Source organism: Rhea americana, unplaced genomic scaffold (genome assembly GCF_003343005.1).
Source record: "Rhea americana isolate MKP2758 unplaced genomic scaffold, rheAme1 scaffold_229, whole genome shotgun sequence".
NCBI classification, from domain to species: domain Eukaryota; kingdom Metazoa; phylum Chordata; class Aves; order Rheiformes; family Rheidae; genus Rhea; species Rhea americana.
This window is the reverse complement of record NW_028186345.1, coordinates 680,925-702,077: the sequence shown is the minus strand read 5'-3', so window position 1 is coordinate 702,077 and position 21,153 is coordinate 680,925. Positions and strand designations below refer to the sequence as shown.

General features: G+C 37.7%; 1 long non-coding RNA gene across 2 annotated transcripts in view; it reads left to right on the top strand.

Moving 5' to 3' along the window:
* The window catches only part of LOC146595325 (uncharacterized), a 45,501-nt gene extending 37,915 nt beyond the window's left edge, over positions 1-7,586 (top strand). For both annotated transcript variants that reach the window (XR_014895960.1, XR_014895959.1), the window contains one exon: positions 4,138-7,586. This is a non-coding gene — a long non-coding RNA (uncharacterized LOC146595325). The remainder of the gene's footprint in view (positions 1-4,137) is intronic.
* Positions 7,587-21,153: the final 13,567 nt, after the last annotated feature.

Genomic DNA, 21,153 nt, shown 5'->3' with positions numbered 1-21,153 from the left:
CTGCCTATTTTTTTTTCTATGAATCTTCAAATGAAAGAAAMTATTAGAATGAGTTAAACTTCATACACCAAAGAGGAGCTATAAAGAAAGTACATAACAAACATTTTTTTTTTCTATCATAGTGGTAGCGCTGTTCAAGAAGCAGTTAAACCCGCAAGGAAAAAAAGGAACATAATTCTCTGCCATAATGCAGTAGGCTATTATCCAATTAAAAGTAGCCTGATAAAAACACTTTTTAACATTTGTCTCATTTTTTTGCCTGTTTGTGATCCAGCCAAAGAATTTCTATCATTTTCTGAATGCAACCAAGATGTAACTAACGGTTGCTATACCAATGACTAGGAAGAAAAAGAACCTCCTCCACACAGGCCACCCACACAGAATTGATGGGCACAGTTTGTGAAATGCCTTGGCAGTAAGATGGTGTAGTGGCTGATGSTATATAGACGCATGGCTACTGCAGTTGAATCTGGCTTTAGAGTTATATGCTATGCATGTGTATGTGCGTATGGTATAAACTGTGAATCACTGGGGCACTGTATCTGTTCAGGATCCAACTCACATCTTCTACTTAAGTTGTTGGCTGCTTCTCTTTCTCCCAGCCTGTTAAACTATCTGTACTGTGTCAGAGCTCCTGTGCATCTGAGTCTGGCTGTTGATCTCTGATATAACAGCACAACTCTTGTGATCATCACAGCACATAAATAAATGATTTTTTTTTCATATTTTCTTTGCACTAAGTAGGGAAAAATATTGTCTATGTGTCATCTTCAGTTCTTCGGTGCCAGTGTGTTCGTAATACTTACGCCCTGACACTAGATGTTAAAAACCACTTGTGTACATTGTGAGAAAGATTTTACAAATTACAAATTACAAATATTTTAATTTTTAAGATGTCTGATTAATTTGCTTTTAAGCAATATTTTTTTTTCTCCTTCTTTTCTCTCTTCTATCTCTGTCTTTTTGGCTGTTAGATTATGCATATCTTGGAATAGTGTTAAACTATTTCTGGATGATTGTAGCAGGCTTAGAACATCATGAAAACCAATACATATATTAAAAAAAAAAGTCCAAGGAAGTGTCTGAGCTACTTATTTCCCATTTCCGTTTTAGAATAATAGATAAAAGCTCCATAGTCCAGTCTGAAATCCAAGAAAACATTCAGCAGGAAAGAAAGAACAGAATAAATAGATTTTATTTCTTTAAGTCTTTATAGACTCTCAAAGTTACTAAATTGTTTACTGTTGTGTTGTGATTGTGTGACAATGTTGTGATATGACTTTTTGCCATGAATAAGGAGCATAGTCACTGAACATCCCAAAATGAAAAAATTACACCAGTTTAAACAGAAAAAAAGTTCTGTGTTAAAAGAAGTGGGAATTTCAGCAAAATGAAAAGGAAAATACTGTTCTGTTTTATTTTCATGTCAGTCCAAAAATGTTGCTTGATCTGAAATAAAATTTCATGTAGTTGTGGGCTATTTAATTAGACAGTTACCCTGTCCTTCCTTATTTTAGTCTAGTATGATCTTTTTTTAATTTTTGAAATTGTAGAAAGCAATGAGTTTAATTTTTTCAGAATGAAATTTGTAGAAATATTTCGACATTTTAAAAAGTTTCATTTTTTTCCACCAACATTTTTCATCAACTCCTACCCACATCTGTAGATGGCTTTTGCCATTTGTATTTCTTTCCCCCTATAAAATGCCATTAAAATGAGTAATAATTTCACTGATCATGAAGAGCATGTATCCCCATTTTAACAGTGGACTTACACTATTGTATACACTTAAATGTGTGCAGGGTTTCATAAATCATGTTCCACTGGAATATATGAAATCATTATAAATTCATGTCTCAATTACTGGGTATTGAATTCAAGTTTTTATCATTCACAAGTTCTCACTTAAGACTGTAGGGATTTTTTCCAGTGCTTTGTTAATAATAGGAATGTTTTCACTTACGCTTGCTAATGAATATGTCTTCTAAGATAATTGATAGGACAGCTTCAAAAGTTTGCGATAGATGTTTCTGTCTTTTGGTTCYTCATTTCCTACTTGTTCTTTTTCTTTTTGTGAGAATGCAAATTAATTTATTGCTGAAATAGCTTTAAGATGGGGCAAGTTCTAGTCCACCTTTGCAAGTGGCACGCCATCTCCTGTATTTGTTGAATAGCCCTCTTTAGCAGCTCTTCAGTAGACAAGGATTGATTTGTATCTTATTAAAGATTTACATGTAAATATCTGAAGAATGTAGGCTATGGCAAGAGGCAGTACAGACAATTCATGGATTCCAAGTCCAGAAGGTATCTTTTAATATGACCTATATTACAGACTTAATAGTATTTGCCCACTTAGATCTGCAGCAGTTCCAGCAACTTGTGATGAAGAAAACTGGAAAAGGCATTTTATGACAGATTTAGTAGAACTTCAGCTGAAACATCCATCCAAGTGAACCGGAAGTTTTCAGGAAAATTGTCTATCAGGTTAGGTAATTTTTACTAACATCATGAACTTTGGAGGATTTGTTCTTTGTGGCAGTCAATAGTTCTGCACATCTAGAAAATAAAAGCAGTATTTAGGTAATTGTACAGCTCTTTTCTAGCATGTATATATATAGATTCTTTTGATTTCATTGAGACTTGTATATCCAAGGGTTAAATGAGCCTGCTATTAATTGTAAAGAATTTTAGCTAAAACCTTAGCATGTGCTGCTGTATAATCTGTAGTTCAGTTGGAAAATTGTGTTAGATAGCCTCACCTTTCCTTTCTATTTAAAAGTCCTAGTCTMGAACCTATACTAGCAGCAGATCAAGCAGTAGAAAGGCATCAGTCTTTTTTGTCACTTGGTATAATAGTCACAGATAAATGCGTAACAAGTCCGTATTCCTCTGCCAGAGTTAAAGGGAAAAAGGTGTTAAATGTAACTTCCCCATCTCCTCACTGTTGTGACTGCAGGACGATCACCTTCTCTGGTTCTCTGTAGGTAATGTAGATTTCAGATGTGGTGGAGGAATAAACTGATCATGAACCGGTTGGCCCCAAGCATGGATTAACAAGTTGGTTCACGGTCCTAAGAGTGGTCAAGAGATGAAATTTTACCTTGCAGAGACAATTTCTTCCTTGCTTCTAGGAATGTGAATCTGTTATTCTTCCTTGCTACCATCTTACTGCATCTCTACAAGGCCTCCAAAGTTATACAGAGATGCATACTAGAGGCCATGAGCCAAGGGCGAACACATGCCACGTTATACTAGAATGAATGGAAACCAATGAATGCATACCTCTTGCGCTATTTTCTGCACCATGGAAAATTACAAAATTTCTGTATGCCCGTTCCTCTGATGTCATGTACAATTTCATAGATTGGACCATATTTTAATCCTGAACTAATTTTGCATAGTTAAAAAAACTCATGTCTTTTCAGTTATAATAATAGGACGTTATTATCGACATGTAAGTATCATCCTTCAAAAAAGAGAACTTCATAAGGGGCTTGGGGTTTTGCAGGTGATCCCTCAAATTCTAGTCTTAGTGTTGTATAATGTACTTTAATACTCTTTCATACTGACTTTCCACTTACCTAATAGAAAGTTATTTAGGTTTGGGAACTTTATAGATTTTGGCACACTAAAAGAAAACCAACCTGCTTTATTAAATTCATGATTGAAGGAAATCACTGTAAGCCTAATAAGATTTATGTGTTTCCATTCAATGTCAACAGGGAGTCAGATTAAATCAAGGCTGAAGGTCTCAGCTGTATGCTAGCCCTTGATCAAGCTACTAATGCTTCAGTCTGAGAAGTATGACAAGATGATTAGATGATTTAAGTAGCTCTGTACTTTTTGAAATTGTTGATATCACTAAAGCAATTATTTTTGCAATCAAATTATGGATTTCTTATAGTCAGATTAATAAAGTATGGTTTGTCAAGTTTTTCAGCAAGGTGATTTAATGAACATCTATTTTATTTCTTTTGTTTGATACAGTTACTTGTAATACAAGTTGTTTCTTACTGAAAGAAAAAAAAACGACACTTGCATAAGGCTGTCCTCAAAGCATTTTACAAAAGAGGTCTATATGATTATCCTTTTCCATAGATGTGGAACATCTTTAATGCAACATCTTTAATGTTACAGGTATTGGATGACATCCTAGGACTTCTCTGATGATCCAGAGTGACCAAGGATTCATTACCTTTCAAGGTCTTGTCCCATAAAGGAAGCTAAAATACATCTAAAAAGAAGGATTAATTTAACCTGCATGAGTATATGGAAGAACTTTCTTGTACTATTTGAAAATAAAACAGCTTTAGTTGGTATGTTTTCATGAAGAAAGGTCAAAAAGCAGCCCATGACGTTCTACAAASTGAGTCGTGTCATCTTCACTTCTTCTACTAAAGTGAAGCCAATCATTGTCTTAGTATATGTTGTTACTCATAGTATTCATGAGATTTACAGTCAAGGATGTGTGTCTAAAATTTTCAAAGCCATCTGTTCGGTATAGAAAAACATTTTCTATTCATTTTAATGGAATTAAAGGTTCCTTTACTCTGTTCCAATTTATGCAAAATAGGCTTTGATTTCAGGATTCTGGGAGCCTGACAGCCAAAGCAACCCAAAGACATGAAGTGTAATCTTGGAGACCTTGTTTTCATGAGCTGCATGTGATGAAAATACTGAAATCAATCAGTCAACCTGTGGTTCTGATAAAACATGCACTTTGAGAGCCRAGATTAATGCACATTTTGCCTCAACGTTTGCAGAACAAAACTGTAATCCCTGACAAACAKTTTGGGAACTACAAATTGTAGATAACTGAGCCATTTGTAATCTTCTCCGAAGATAAGCCAAACACTAAGGAAGATAGTGAGTATTCAGGATTACAAACTCAGCTGGTATTTATCCAGACTAAGTTCCTTTCTAAATCATACTTTTCTTCCTGTATGAGCTAAGTAATCTTCAGTGACTTTGTAGGTTAGCAATGCCATGCAACTTGTTCCAAAAACTTGATTGTTACTGCTGTAAAAGGGATGCACAAATCAAATTAGGCTTCAGCAACAAGTTATTTTCTAATCTTAAATGGGACTTAGTTAAATGACAATGATATAGTGTTCCCTGGGATAGTGAAAGCTGGCAGTAAAGCAGTTTTTAGATATTTTATTATGCACATTTCTGAAATTTTAGACAGTTTCCTACAGTGGATTTCATGCATTAGCATCGAGCACTTGTAATAGCAAATTGTCAAGGTCTAACAGTTTGTGCAGTGTTAGAATTTTTCTATAGTAAGGAAGGTAATGGAAAGCTAATTCCTAGGTTCTCATCCACAGCATGGGGAACCCAACTGTGCAGCCAGGCAATGTGGATGTGGAAGGTAGGAAATATCATAGTTTGACACTTGACTGGGATAGATCAAATGGGATCGACCTAGGCCCACTAGATTAAGAAGCATCATTGGTGATAACGTTGTGGAATTGTCTGAACTGTAATTGCACCACACCTTGATAGCCTAGGAGAAAAGTATTTTCCCATTGCTTTTAACAAAGTGATAGCTGAGAGTCCTTATAATGTTTTGGGTCACTGAAAGCTATTTTCCCCTTATTGAACACTTGAAAAAAAAAAAGGAAGTGATGCACAGATGGACAGACTTATTTTTCAGCATATATCACTCAGGGCTGTGTAGTCAAGGATCCTCTAATGAAGCAAAATGTTGTGGGCTGATCTAAACTGTCAGTCTCATCCTCTATTTCTACTTGCTAGTTTGCTGTGGCTGTATAACATTATCAGTCTGTTGTACTTCGAGGACATTGATATATAGAGATAAGAAATTTCTGCTGAATAYCGCAATCAACTAAAAGTAATAACACTTTTAAATAACCCCTCTCTAGTCCTCCACTTTTGTTTGCATAGAATTTGTTCTATGGGTACTGGCAGTATTGTTTGATTAATGTGCGCTGTAAAAATTTCAGCTAATGCAATGCCTGAAGCAAGAAAACATAAATGCTTTGCATACTAGCTACAGTTAACTGCGTACTAACTGACTGTGCAGCTTCCTGGCCGTATGTTCTATACGGTTCAGCATTTTTAATTGTATAGATGTCCTAAAATATGCAGAAATATCCTTTATGAAATACAAGTATATGTGAATGATTTATTGTAATTGTAGGAAGGAAAGAAATAAAATATACACATTCTAAATGCTCAACATTTCTGAAAAAAGTGTCAAGGATAATGGTACATGTGTTGAAAGGAAGCTCTCTCTTTTTTGTGAGTAAATCAGTAGGGGAATATTTTGCAAAGCCATCCAGTGAACTGATTGAACTTTCCAACATTGCTGTAGGCTACTGACCACAAAACAAAATGCTTACGTGTCTATTTTGTTGCAGGCTGTGAAATGTCATGATCACCTAGAATCTGTTTAATGATGAAGGCCTGGTACAGGAGTTTCACTTCCTTCATGAATTTCCTATTAAAGCAAATGCTTTTTCTCAAGTAATACTCTTGGCTAAGACACTGCAGTGACTGGCCAAGCTCACACAAGTGAGATAGAGCAACTTCTGAATAGCAGGTGTCAGCAGCATAGGCAGCTGCATGACGTGTGAGTGACATGGAAGAAACAGGCTAGCTGCCAAGACCTCTGAGCAGCAATGTGCTTGATATACAGTGAAACACTGAATGTGCTTCATCTACAGGTCTGTTGTGACCCATTTTGTGCGTACATATGGAATGCCTCTTCAAGTACCAGAAATAAAGTTGAGGCAATGTGATACTGAGAAGTACATGTGCGTGCGTAAAGCTGAGGACCCTTAGATAATTTGAATGCACTCCAAAGTGGGAGGAAGCCATGTCTGCTGTGATACAAGTGCTGGCTGATTAAGGACTCGACTGATAACTGACAGTGCAAAGGCGCAAAGTGGGCTCTACACATACACAATTGTTTCTGTAACCTTAATCCTAACTTCTCTTTTGCATAAGCTTGGGAACCCGGTAATTCCAACAAATAAATAAAGAGATATCAGGATCTGTCAGTAACAATCCTCTGTTTCTGTCTCTGGAACTTGCAGATTCATTTAAATATTCAGACTCAGTGGTCAGGAKTTTTTCTAACCTTTAATTTACAGAGAGATAGGAAACTGTTATACTTGGTAAATAAATAATGATGAGACAGAGCTTAATGTGGTCAGGCCTAAGCTTATCTCTGGGACTTGCAAACTAGTATGCGCCCTAAGAGCAGCACACATACTTTCTGGATGTGTAGGAAAAGGGATACTAAGTGCTCCCCAGCCCGTTTCTTCTCTAATATCCACTCTCAGGATTTTTTATTCTAATTTCTAACTCCTTTAGTGATTGAGTTTTTAATCTTTAATGTATCTATATGTTGTTTTCGTGTGTGCAGTAGCAGCAATAATGAATAGAGTGTCTTTTTTGATAACTTACAATGTTTATTTATGCAATGTAATACCTCTGTGACAGTGTTCTGAATGTTTTTTTTTCCCTTGTGTGCAAGAACAAAGATTGTCGTTTACTCACACATGATGTTTGACCAGTGTTAGTGAAATACATAAAATAAAATAATAGTCTTATTCCCACATCCAGTGAGCCTTATTCTTCCTTTATATATACCATAGTGTAGAATTAAGACATCTTTATACCTGTACCAAAAACAATAAAGTAATCCTTGTCTGACAGTGTTCACCTCCTGCCAGAGATGTTGCTGCATGTTGAGCACRTTGAGAGGTTGAACAGCTATTGCAGGTTGGCATGGGGATGCTTGTACAAGGTCCACTCATATTGTACCTATTCTGTGGCTAAACACTTTCTGTGGCTCTTCATCCATTTTTTCTGAAGGCATTACATTTTTTCTAGCAATAGCAATATTGCTGTGCAATAGGCCTGTCATTATACCTCATCTGTTGGAATAAGCATGCAGGTGGGGAGATGGTGCCATATTCTTCTGTGCTTGAAGCAGGGTGGGAGGGTAAATGGAAAGAGAGAAACTGATATTGTTTATATAATGTATGAAAGAATTAGGGAAAAAAGATCCATATGCTCAGATAAAAGTTGAAATATCATTAATTCATGCCAGCATGACAATGAGGACATTGTAACCCCATCACCTACATCTTTCATACAAAGTATGCCAATAAAACATCAAGGATAGGAAAAACTGTGTGTCTGTTTGCTTAATCACTCCTTACAGTTCTGAACACAAACTGGAATTGCTGACATTCAAAGCAATTCTTTCCTGTCAAATGGGAATGAGTGCCGGCAGAGAAGCTTCTTTTTTTCTACAGAAAGGTTTAGAATTTTTACTGGCTATTTAGATACGAAGGAGAGTCTGCCTGGTGACTAAATCAGTGCCGTCTTGTTAATGTCAGTCAAGCTGCGATAATTTATACTTGCTGAAGTAGTCAAATCTGCCAACAGGCACCTGGTTAAATACATGTTTAACCTGCTGCAGTTGCTCAGAAGCAATTAAAGCAGTAACTGCTCCATTAGATGGAGAAGGGGTAAGAGATTGCCTAGTTGAAGTCCATCTCTCACTACAACACCAGGGGCCCTATGCTCAAGGGTGGTGCCTTCCTAACCACCCCCTCCCACTGAAGTCTCTAATGAAGATGTAAAGACGGAGGAATGTTGGTACTAATAACGTATGCTAGATACAGCTGAGGAAATAACCTAAAGTCTTGCTTGCCCTGCTGTGCTCTGTGCTGAATGGTGGCATGATCCAAATCTCCCCTTCTATTGCCTTCCTGGTCCTTGGCTCACTTTTCCTGTTTTTGGACCTTTCTTATCTCTTTGGTCTTTTCCCTTCAGCTCTTCAGTCTAACTTCTCTTTGTTTATCATTACAACAAAAAAGTGTGTGATATTTGCTACTGCTGCTAGCCCTGCTTACACACTATATCCTTTACCTCTCCTTTGTCTTGTCCACTTGGACTGTAAGTGCTGAGCACTCCTTTGGGCTAGGCACTATACAAATAAGGAGGACCCAGTTTTGGTTTGACCTCAGGCATTATCATAATAAAAAAAAAAATCAAATTAGTACTTTATCATAAAAATGTGCCTGTTCTTAATAAGATATTATCTTTTCTAGCTTTAACTGATACAAACAAAACAAAGAAACCAGCATACTCATTATGAATGATATTTCAGCAAGATCTGGTTATTTTGTTTCCTTCTACAGTCTACCAGCTACGTCTTTTCCTTATAAAATGCATCTGTTAATAACAGCTAAAATGCTATCATGGAAAAGAGCGGAAAGAATTATTCTAATGCTGCAAGTAATGCCCCTACAAGACTGATGACATGAGTGATAAAGGAAATTAGTAGTAACATGCAATCATCTTAATGTTTAAAATAACGTATCACATTAAAGAAGATTTTAAAACTATATTCCTGCAAACTTAAAATGTAGCTTTTTGGAGATAGGGCAGTACATTTTGGGGGGAGGAGGCTGTGTCTTTCTTGTTACTATCTAATTGTCTGTTCTCATAGGGCACACTTCTCTACAGCGCTATCAACTTTTGGTGGGTCTCCACATAGATGGTAAGATGTCAGAGAAGATTTTGATTGCTTGATGGTGAGGTCTATGGTCTATGCCAGCAGTTGCACTATTATTCTTCCCTTTTGAAAATGGTATGTTGTCAGTTTTACCCTAGGCAGTATCATGAAAACAACATTTTAGAAATATTAATGTAATCACTTAGATGAGAAGGAAATAGAAGTGTGGATGATCTTTACATTATGCTACAACCGAAATCAATGTAACTCTACTATCTTCCTTTATTAGATGGAGACATGAGACATCTCGCCTAACTATAAACACCCACACTCTAGCTATCTATCTCCTTTAAGTCATGCTACTCCTTTTATAGTCAAGAGAAAGAATTGTCCTATTTTAGACATTTCCTTTCAGATGAGATAAYTTACACCCTGTAAGTGCTTGTTTCTCACTCCTGACTGTTAAGGCCATCTAGACTAGAAGCTTAGATGAGGACATTTATACTGTAGACATTTGCATTTGGTCTTCCAAGTCCTATTTGTGGTGCTGGGTCAGTAAGGAGTCAAGAAAATGCATCTTCTGCAAAGTTTCGTTCAGTGCACTCATCACTCCTGCTGTGCCTCTCAGGCTTGGACCAGATCTGGGTCATGGCTTCTCAGCTTTGAAAGCAACATTGAAGATTGCTGTGAATGTTCAGGCCAGGGCCTGTCCACTCCTTCCATAAGAAACAAGAGGAAAAATTGGGCAAGGATGGAAAATCTGGAGAACTGGGCTTAATGCTTCTGCTGCCTCACTCTTCTCAGCAATCTTTACCACATCACATATTCTGATACCTTCTCTGGGTGMAGTTGTAGTCTGATTTCTGGGCCTCTGGCATAAGAAAATGGTGCAGTGAGTCCACGACATTTCTGCCACCTCACTGACTGCTGCTTCTAGTGCCAGTGGCTTGAGCCAGCTTTGGCCTGAGAAGAAAAAGCGGTATACTTTAAGACCAGATGTGCCCAAGGATAAGTCTTTTTTTCTCATTCAGCTCTATCTAGCTGTAGTTTTTATTTGCCACTTATTTGAAAAGATACGGTAAGTACTAATTGGTACAAGATAGTGCAAGCAGGTATCTACCTGCCTTARTAATGAAGGGGATGAAATACTGTAAAGATATTTGCTTCCCTTTAGAAACTTAACTACATTTCCAATCCTTTATATAATTTAAATAACTAACTTCAGGGAGGGGTGACCTGACCCACAGAGTTACAGGAATAGTTAATTCCTGGCTACCATTTGCTCCTCGTGAAGAATAAATCCTTCAAACTTTCTCTCTTTCTCTCTCTCTTTTTTATTTCTTTTTTATTTTTAAGATGCATTTGAATCTAAAGTAATTGTGAAGGTTAAATATTATATGGATTTTCTGAGGTCATAGAAGACCACACAAAACCAGTGCAGCAGAGGAATTGACTATTGTTTTGTGTGTGTGTGTGGCACTAAAACCATGATCGCAATTTTGGTGGAGTTAAATGATTGATCAGATTCATGGAATAGTCTCAGCTAAAGAGAAGATGAAAAGGCTCAAAATGCTTGTTTCCATATTTAAAGAAGTATATACATATATATATATACTACCTTTTTAATCTGAAGGGGCTTTTGCTTTGGCAATAATTTATTTTAAAGGATTTTTTGCAAAGAAAAGAGATTCCCGAAACAAAAATGAAAATAACATATTTTTTGTTGATCTAACTTTTTTTTTCCACCAAATCTAAACAGACATTATTTATACAATTGTACTTAAAAACACTGGAGACAAATGAGAGAAACGCTTTTTCCCCAGGCTCCTTGGAGACCAATGACTGTACTGTTAGTAGCTTGCTTTAATGCAGAGCAAGAACAAGGCTCTACCTACCCACACAGTATAACTGTATTTATCTGAATGCATTTCTATTCCTTCGCATTAGATACTATTAGTTATTTTTCGCCTATGGTCTTCTGTGGCATGTTGTTACATTATGTTAGCTTATATTTGCTCCGGGTTGCTTGTAAAATGCTGTGGAGTACAAGTACCTAAATACTCCCAGCTAAATGTTAGATGGGGTATCCTGCACTCTGCTGATTAATTACATAATATTTAGATCATTTAGCTAATCTGTAGAATGCATATAGCATAGTTAATGAAAGATTTCAAACCTGCAGGCAGAGTTTAAGAAATGAATCACCATGTACAGTACACAGTCTTCATTACTCACTGCAGAGATGCAGCATCCGCTGGTATGAAGGTTAAACTAGGAGAGGTGCAGAAGACAGTGGTGCCCTGCCAAACTCAGCTTGCCAGCTATTTTCTGCCTGCTTGAGGAGGCACACAGCAGGTTGAATAGATATTCTGACTTCTGAGTGGGGCTGAGGCTGATATCAGAGGTACTAATAGGGAAGGGACTCATCTCACAGCTTGTTCTCCTCCAGAGCATGCAAAAGCCTCTGTGATCTGGGGTCTCCCCCTTGCATTGCCACTCTGGGTAAAATATTGAGGTGAGAAGGGAATGGTAAGGGTTACCCAAGCAGAATGAGTTCTGGGATGTACAAATCTTTTCTTTTTTTCCCATGTACAGTGATGTGCAATGATTAGCTACCAAAGCCAAAATGTCAACATTATCATCACCATCTATTGGCACAGTTTGGRTAGCTCCTTCCATATTTAAAGTGTTTTTTTTTTCAGCCTGTTAGCAGCAATTAAAGGTATCAGTTAACTTATAAAATGACTGTCAGTTTTTCTCTGTAACTCTGAGGGCCATAGGTTTATTGAGATAGTGAGAGAGAAAAGGTYGCTAGTTTTTTGAAAGGATGTATCTGGGAACATGAAATGGAAGCTTCACTAAACTGCCAGTTTGCTGATGTTGTGTGATCCAGCTCATTAGGTCCGGTCTGGAAGCCTTTGGCTTGTAACAAAACACTTTATGAGGGCTCAGTAGAGGAAAAGGTGAAAAGCAAATTGAAAATGGTAGAGAGGAAARGCAGATGGGATGAGAAGGCAAAAATGAGATCTATTTAGTTATAGGCTGATTTGGTTGCACTCCAAAGGGGTAACTCCTCTCTCACAGATTGCCTGTGGAGAGAAACAACACAGTAATGGTATGATGTACTGTCACAGACAAATAAAAATAGTAGAATCTGTCCTCTGGGACGTAACCATGCAACTCTAGACTTCTAGACTACTCTAGACTTCTAGAGAGAGGTTCTTCTTCACATGTAGCTCACATTAGTGTGCRTGTTGTTAGCAGTGCCTGGGAGCATTGAGGGCCACCCTGCCCTCAGCTCCTTTGGTGGGAGGGATCCCTATATGCCTCAGGCAAAGTCAGCTGTGAGAGCTAATATCCATCTATGCCAGGTTTTTAAAGCTGAATCTGGCTGAAGGAGATTAAGGACCACTTGCACTATCCCTCCGTCTGTTAAACCTCTGACAGGGGGATGGGAGCAAACAGCTGTGGTGGAAGTGATGTCTTGTCTGCTCCGGCTGTTTTCTAAGTGGATTTCCAACCAGGGTCTATGGGGTATATAGCAAAAAGGAGCATACATCTCCTCCCCCTTTTTTAAATTCCTATATGTGATCAGGACCTCAGTTTTATATCTCATCTGAAAGGTAGCACCTCCAGGAGCATCTTGGGAGAGCAATTTAGTACTGAGTCAGAGGAAAGAGAATGAGTCACTGCAGCTCTTAGATTTTTCTTGGAAGTTTCTCACTAAAGCACTGACCCAGCCTGACACTGTTTAGTTCATGACATCAGAGAGACTGAAGCTTATGTAAAATTGCGAGTGGAATAAAGGCTAGAATCCCAAAGAACTGGTTTGAAAAGAGTGGWTAATTCTTTGTGGGGTAGTTGAAAAGTATTTAATTGGGGAACATTCATCATGCAGATACTGTAAAACTGAACCATACCAAAAAAAAATAAAAAAAATCAGAAAACAAGACTGTCTAACCAGAAATCTTGAGTTGCTAAGTAGTGGATACAGCATGTGTCACGTTACAGACTGTTCCTTCCTTTAGCAGTAGCACACAAAGTGAACTCCTTATAACTGAATTGTATCTGGCTAGAAAAACACTCTTTTTTTTTTTTTTTTTTTTTTTTTTACTATGCAGCTACCTGATTTTTACAGTAGAGCTCCCTGCAATCCTGCGAAGGATCCCCTCATCAACAGGAAGACATCAATGGCAGTGTCAGGTTGTCACTGTGGAGTGGTGCTCCGGTGATTATCAGTGAATTGACAATGATTAGTGACTCAGAGTTGCTCATTCTTAATCCAGCCCACTCCACCACTGCTTGTACTGCCTCGTGGGAAGCAAATCTAAGCACATGCACAGGAAGAAGCCTCAGTGTTATTTTGCTGGCAGCCCTCCAGGAGCTCCTTTACACTGTAACTGTTTGTCTGCTGCCCACTGAGTTTGCCATCAACCTAAAGATTTTTTTCTAGACCTGTGGGGACTTCAAAGGGGTTACATTCTACATTAATACCAAACACTGAAGAAAATAAAAATGATTTAAGATATATGAGATGTCYGTGTGTATAATATAATGCTAATAGATGCATGAATGAAAAATGGATCTCTTGGCAGGAATCATTGCAGCCTAATCTCCTGAGGAATCTCTCTGTGCTGAAGAGATGCCCTGCCGTGGACTGCAGTAATTGCTATATCGGCATCCTGCTCCGTAAGAACAGGGGCAAAAATTAGAGATTTCTTTAAGCTGCTTTTCTACTGCTGCAAACAAGTCATATGCCATACAGATAACTGTAGATGAGCAAAAGATGCATGTGCTGTGCCGTGCCCTCAGTATGCTATTCCAAGACTGTTCAAACTGCAGACCTGCTGAGTTGCAGTGTGTTTCCTGTCTGCCCTATATGCCCAGATCACTCAGGTTAGATATAGCAGAACTTATGGAGCTTGGTAAGGAGTTCTCTCACCAGATATCGTAATCACATGGGATAGAGAAAGCAAGAGAATAGAAGAGTAAGTCACAAAACTGATGTGAATTCGGTTGCAAAACAACCTGAGCTGCTGAAGCTGGAAATGAACTTGCTAGCATGAGAGTCTGAGAGTCACTGTGGGTGTGTCATTTCTCTTAAAGTACTATAAATTCTGCCCCTTTTTTTCACTAWCCCTTCTGACTCTTCCGTATCAATGTATTTCCTACAACGAGCTAGCTGGAGAACATACAGCTGACTTGGTCTGCCTCACATAAGGCAGGAATTCTTTGGTAGCAATGGAAAATTTTGCATGATTTTTTTCAGGAGTGTGACTCTGCTACATGGCCACTTCCTGAGCCAGTAAAAATTGAGCTTCCTGTATGATTAAGCACAGAAGGTGCAAAGCAGAAGAAAGGCCAATATATTTTCAACAGGCTATTCTTTAAGAGCTGGAGGAAAGCAATAGGTGCCTATATAAATGGCAATCTTTCTGGTTTAACCAACATATTAGGGGCAATAATTCTTAGAATCAAAACTGAAGACAAAAATGTGCTCAACAGCTTCGTACTCAACAACATTATTCCTGGAAAGGAATAATGTTACTGCTACTTCAATGAAGTTATAAAACAAGACAATTGTGGTCTATGATCACTTTGAGGGAAAGGGGTAGCTCTCCTCTTTGACTTTCCTTTTAATGCCAAGTGTATTTTTTCACATTAATACTCATTGTTTTGAGCTGTTTCTGGCAAACTAAGTAAGTTCTGCTTGCTGCAGCTGTACATCTTGAACAAACATGAAGTTGTTTATATGTAATGTTTTGATGGATGGAATGAAAGCTGGCATTTCAAGGCACATTTCAAGTGTCTACTGACACTATGACTGCCAGAGTTCTTGGCATGCTGGGGCATCCTGTGAAAAAGCAGTTCTGTCTCAATAACATGGAACACCTGAGCTGTATTTGAGCAGTATTTGATAGGTGGCCCAAATAACATGGCATTCACACAGGTACTGGCCAAGCACTCCATCCAGGTGTACAGGCAATGTACTAAACTGGGCAAGGTGTCTCCTTTACAGTGCAAGCTGTCTGCCTGTGTCTGGGGCTGCGCTTGTCAGCAAATCTGTTGTTCTGAAGATAAATGGATACCTCTCAAAAGACTCTTGAGACATATCCTTGCTGTCCTTATTCAAGCTTTGACCTTTTGTGGGTTCCCTTAGGAAAAGGGCTCACTTTACTCTCTGTCCTTTCCCTGAWGCCTTTATCTACATACCTTATAGGCAAAAGACTACTGGGATCTGTTCTTCTTTATGCACACTAKTTCCTTAAGCCTTCATACTTCTGTATCAGAGCAGAACTGCATTGTTTGAATTTTCTGCCATCAGAGGCATGAGATAACATGGGATTGGGCTGTGTGACTTGGGGTGTATCTGGCCTCTTTGGGCCACATGGCAGAGAGGGTGATTCCTAAGAGTATCACATGTGCATGGGGTATTTCTGGGCTATTATACAGTGTCATAGTCTTCTGCTCCATGACACCAGCAGCTGGTCAGCAAGCCATAAACCAGGCTGATCAGCAGTGCCACAGGGTGTCAGAGTACTAAGGAGACCATGGTGCTGTGCTGCATAAAAGAGGAACAGCAGATTTTGCTGCTAGGCAGGATTCACTTGCGACTCTTGCACTTTGTGTAAGACATAACAGATCTGCAGCATGCTAACACTGCTTATCATCCTTATCTGCTTTGTGGTTCTTCATTAGCAGCTGCAGCGAGTAAGAAACCTCAGACTCCTACATTTGACATAAATTGTGGGTCAGTGTTTCCTAGCATCAGGCTACACCAGCAAGCATTCCAAGAACACGTGCCATGTCTGTCTTCCTCACACTTGTTAGTGCAGGCTCTCATCCTGCTCCAGTTGAAATCAAGGGACAAAACGCCCATTGAAATTAATGAGAACATGGGTGAGCCCACTTCCCATATGGTGCCTGTCAGCCACGTGCTTAAAAAACATCTGATGTATTTTTATTCTGATCATGTGTTTGATATAAAGATTGAGACTTGCAAAGGTTTATAAGTCCTGAGACTGTAGACCGCAAGAAATTCCCAAGTTTTTTATAAATATCCAGCTTTGTTCTTTTGTAAGAGAACCACATGCCAGCATGAGGATTCATATGATTTTGGGTGCAGCTTAGAGAAGCCATCTGTTTTAAGGTACACGTATAGCATTCTGTGGCAAACTCTGTGCCTCCTGTTAGTGCAGCATTCATTTACACAAACCTAAAGTGGCAAGTTACTTTGAATTTCTGATGAATGACTGAGAAATATTAAGGCTGACCATTATCCTTTATGCAATTCTTTGGCTTTTATACACTTTTATGGTATCTGCTACCATGCTAGCTTAGTCATTTTGAAGCTGTAATGCTATCACCTTTGCTGTAAAGAAAATTTACACTTCTTGTCTGAAACATAAATAGAAAAACGTCTATGTAAGACTTTAGCCCAGTTCATAGTTAAAATCTCTTCCTCAATAAAGATGCTACAGCAGAGAATTATTGGAATGATGTTTGATCTTGATAGATATTCTCCACTGATAAATATCTTGTTAGGTGATTCATTTCAATTTAAATAGGTCCCTGAGCTACAGGTAGATGACCAAAATTTTAACATGACACTATAGTGGACAGGATTTATCTGTTATGAAACAAGCTTACTGTTTTATGTCACCTTGACTTTGAGCAAATGTATCATATTATAACTGAAATTGTTCAGAGTACAGTGGAGCATAAAAGAAAAATGATTCTGGACAAGGCACAGGCACAAGTTGACTTTCATGCTTCCTAAGGACAGAGACTAAAGGGAAGTGTAAAACATCATCTTTGTTGATTTGCTTTTATCCTCCAGAGTTGTATGGGGAGTCCTCCAAGGCTTATGTATTGCACTTGAGTGGATTGGACTTAAACAGTGCATGACATAGAAAAGATACAAACCCCCAAAAATACCTTCTCAAAACTTCTTTTTATTGAGGTAAATAGCTGGCAGTGTCAACATAGCAGAGGCTACCTTGCGATTTCTTACGCTAACAATAAGCGTCAGGAAAATAAGATTCTCCTATTACTGTTTCATAATTGCCATGCTTCCTGTATCAATCACATTTTGTATATATTGGTTTGTGAGCAATAAAATGCTGCGAAAGGAAAAGAATAGAACCACAACAGCAGCTATGTTATTTATAGGGGACAAGAGTGAATTGAATATAATTTATTCTACTCAGGATAAAAATCAATATCTATCTTGAACAGGCAAGAACCTATCTTGAGTGGACAAAAATCTTCATTTACTTCCACTGCACTCACAATGATTTCCCACTCTGCTGTCTAAAGCTTATTTTTCACAGTTAATAATAAACATCATTGACTAAATGATGACTGCAGTTCCTCTGCTAGAATTACAAGTAATCACTTATGTTTTAGACAGTACCATTCTCCTCCAGTGCATTCATTCACAGCACACTTTACATTACCAAAGCCTCTGTTTAATCACTGCCTTTAGCCTTAGTGAATTTCACTTAAGTAAAGCTGTAAACTTTTTCCAAATAGTTGTGAAACACCTAATAAATCCGTATGTTCTACTTTTGCTTCAGTTAGTCACTGCCTATTTACCATAAGGAAAAAAAGAAGGACTTTGACCTCTAGAATAGAATTTCAGGGGCGATCTCATCCAGAACATCTGAAAAATGTGTCACCTCCAGCCACTAACCAATTTAACCTTTACTGTGTTTCATACTTAACAGAGAAAACAATTTCCTCTAACTGTATCCTAAGGGTACTGAAGAGATACTGATATCACTTAAAGTATATTCTAGAAGATAAGGTTTCATTTTCCTCTTCGGTATTGGAAGATGGTAAGTCTAATGGTACTATATAAAATTGGTGAGCTGTTCTTCTTTTTTCCAAAATGCTAATTTGGTAATGCAAAAGGTTAGTGGTGGTAAGCTTCTAAAAATGGTTCATTTATACACTGTTAGTTTAAAAAATGTTGGTTTGGCTTCTTAATGAGTGGATGAGTTAACTCTTGGAGTGTTAACTGAAATAGTTGTCAGTAAKCTGAGAAAGGCTGAAGGTTGTCTGAAAGACTTATACATGATTTTTTCAAAATGGATTTGAACAAAATGCATGTGCTGTACCTTACTCCTCCAAATACTGTACAATATCTGTGAATTTTTAAATAGTGTTTAAAGTGTATCTCAGGGCTATGATTATAAAGCATCCTCATCAATTTTAAAAGTTAATGTTAATCAAGGCTTAGCTATGAGTGAAAGCAAACATGTCTGAATAACTACTCAGCATATCTCCTTAAGCCGCATCGCTCACCTGGCTTCTGTTTGGCTGAAAACATACTTACACCCGGATCATTTTCTACTTTCTTGTAATCTAAGAGGTATTTTACCATAGGTGCAAAAACTATTCCATGCTAAATAAAATAAAATGTTTTTTGCTCCAAATTTATTCATATTCCTGCCTGTGTCAGCCAGACTGCAGCCATGTAACGTAATACAATGGCATTCTCCGCAGCAGAACTGAAGTTATTAGAGGAGGACATACACTGGTTACATAGCATGTTGGGTACAAGCCTATTAGGCCTTGCCTGCCTGATTGCGTTTAGTCTGTGTTCTAGAAGTGCTCTATGTTATGTTTCTCTCTCCAGTAACTAATTAATGAAGGCTGAAATAATTCATGATGAATGTAACAGAAGTACAGTGTAGATGCCAAGGTTAACAAGTTTATCTTATTTCTTGCCATCCATTATCTATGCATCTCTCATATTAGTTGAATAAACTGCCAAATCAAGAATTGTGTAAGTATAACCTAAAACCTATGAATATTGCAATATTCCAGTTACATTTATTGGCAATATGAAAGGTGTATGGTAAATCATCAATCAGATGACTGAAGTGGCAGTGTTGTAGGTAGCACCAGAAGATCCAGTCCTGGGAATGGTAGTATTCCCAGTAGACTGTGCCACTATCTATCTGAAGGACATTAAAATAATTACGTTGTTTATTTTAAATCTGGCTGCTAATGTTGTTCTTATGAAAGCAAATGTGAAAAAAAAATAATTGAGATGCAGACTTCAGAGTGACTTCAGCTCCTATTCAAGCAAGTGGTGATGGAAAGTACTTAGGATATCTCTGAAAATATTTAGTAACCCAATGGGTCAAGCTAAAACCCTGCAGAAAGAGGAATCTTTCTCATCTTGACTTCTAAAAGATTTTAAGAAAAACAAATCTTTTTTGTTATTAAAAACAAATTTCCCAAGAGCATCTGGACTTTCCAAATGTTTAGCATGTGGATGACTCACCAGCTTTATGCTAAGATACCGTGGTGTTATTTCAAAACCGAAATACCAGCTTTGACATTTTCATATGTTGCACAGAGATCCATAGTCTTTTTCATTATTATTTTATATCAGTTCAGCTTTTAAAAGTCTAAAAAGAAGCTTGAATTAAACATGATGCTGATTTTGGATCCAGGAAGGACTATTACAAAAACGCTTTTTCTCTGACAAACTGTTTAGTAGATGAATTTTGTTTWAAAAAAAATTCTTTTTTATTGAGACTCTGATATTGACTGAGTTGTACTTGTTGCAAAATTTGAAATAGGAAGGAAAAAAATATTCTTTTTTTGTGAGGAATACCAACTAGTTCAGGATATAACTTGGAACTGATCAAAGCTGTCCTGAGGCCAGTTAGGATGTTTTTTCAAGGACTGCTGTGCTCACTGGGTCTTGCTAGAAGACAAGTCAAAATTTAGCTCTTCCACCACTTGTCAAGAGGTCTTGACAGCTCAGGAAAAGAGGATAGGAGGGGAGAGAAGAAAAGTGTTAAAACAGTGCACCCAGAGATTTCTTTGTTAGGAGATTTTTTACCATTAAGAGTGGCTTAAAGGAGGACCAGCTTTGGTTTTAGTGCTTATATAAAGAATAAAGTAAAATGCCCTCCTTAAAAAATTTACRACTTTAAGATTTCATTTTGGCTTCCATGGTAACATACAATCTTTGTGCATAAGAAGTTATAGGTGCACAAGGAATATATACTTAAATCCTCAATGTGACTGTGCAAGTTATTACTTGGAATAAAACAGAATATGGCTTTTCTCAGCTTGAATAGCTAGTACTAGGAAGAAGAAAGGAATCTTTAAGCCAAGGTAGGAAAAGTGTGTTCCCAAGTCGCATCTATTGCTTGTGATAAACAGGTAAATAATTAACTTATTATTTTTGTTCCAGTGGTACATGGAGCTGCAGATAAAAAAAAAAAAAAAAAAAAAAGAGAGAGAGAGAGAGAGAGAGAGAGAGAGAGATTGACTTCTGCATCATCTTCCAGCACAGAGTGATCTCTTGTTTGGTGCAAGAGAAAGAGCAGGGCTGAAGTATCTTCTGTAACAGCATCTGGAGATCTTTTTATTACCTCATTTATGTTAGACTAATGTTTAAATGAGTTCAGGATCAAGAAAAAAAAATGTCTAAAGCTTCCCTCTCCACAGTTTAGTGCTAGGCTATGTTAGAAAATGTGTGAATACATAATAAGCCCAACGAGTATGACTTCCAGTGTATGGAGATCTGTATTACAAACACAGAAATTCAGGTCTCACTGTATGTGCTTTGCAAAATCAGAACCTCCGGGCTTGCTACACAGTGCTTTTTTGTGATAAAGAGTTGG